The sequence below is a fragment of the Physella acuta genome, unplaced genomic scaffold (assembly GCF_028476545.2).
Source record: "Physella acuta isolate Inbredline_101_S28 unplaced genomic scaffold, ASM2847654v3 ptg001548l, whole genome shotgun sequence".
Taxonomy (NCBI): Eukaryota; Metazoa; Mollusca; class Gastropoda; family Physidae; genus Physella; species Physella acuta.
This window is the reverse complement of record NW_026733063.1, coordinates 52,501-53,742: the sequence shown is the minus strand read 5'-3', so window position 1 is coordinate 53,742 and position 1,242 is coordinate 52,501.

The following is a 1,242-nucleotide window of genomic DNA, read 5'->3' as shown; positions in this document are numbered from 1 at the left end:
AATGTCACCGCGCCCCCCAAAATCATTTTGTCATCCGTTTATCCGGTCCGGCTCATCATTTTTTTTACCTCTCGCTTTACGTCATTCAAATCGATAGGCTCTGCTTTAAAAAAAAAATCTTTTAAAAAATATAGAATTTTGAGATGGGATACATTTCCTTACACAGGCATTACCAAAAATCGGTACAGAACATGTACTGTATACTCTCTACTGCTGATTGTGGTCTCAGAATTGCTCATATATATATATATATATATATATATATATATATATATATATATATATATATATATATATATATATATATATATATATATATATATATGTATATATATATATATATATATATATGTATATATATATATATATATATATATATATATATATATATATATATATATATATATATATATATATATATATATATATATCGATACGGATTAGTACTACGAAAGTGGGGGATAGGTATTAATCGGGTTTTAGAGTAACCTCAGATTTCCATTATTAGTTCTACAGCAGTGGTTTTTCACCTGGGTTCGATCGAACCCCAGGGGTTCGGCAAGTCAGACTCAGGGGGTTCTGGGGATGTTAAGACACAAACCCGATATGATTCAAGATTGAATTTTGTCAGTGCGGACGATAGAACTATTAAGAAGGGTTCGACGAATGCACATATGAATTTGGTGGGGTTAGGCCCTATAAAAAGATTAAGAACCACTGTTCCATAGGCTGTAAATGTGGAGGAAGGACAATGTAGTGGTGGGGCCATTGTACGGGGAGGGAGACGTCAAAGAAGCGACAACATACAGTATACAAGTTAGTTATTATAACAAATCTTGATGGTAAGATAACTTTAATACAGGCTCGAGTTCGTAGGAAGTCACTGAGTCCACCCAGCTGTTATACGTACCTGACCCAAGTAAGGAACAATAAAGGTGGTTGGGTTTACAACTGACCACAATATCTCTTCATATACTGAGGTCACAGAAGCAAATCAGCACTACCTTCACTGCCATGTCGACTTTCAGCACTCAAATAATAACTACACATTTTTTTTTATTTAAAAAGGGACACTATTAGCAACAGAAACTTCCCTATTTACTTCCCTTACCCCGATAATGGTGTGATTTATTGCGGGTATAAAAAAAGGTCTTTCATTTCGTGCTAACTTGCGCACTACAAGAACAAATCGATCAAACTAATTCACGTTCGATTCTATTAAGGTATCGATTACGCCATTTA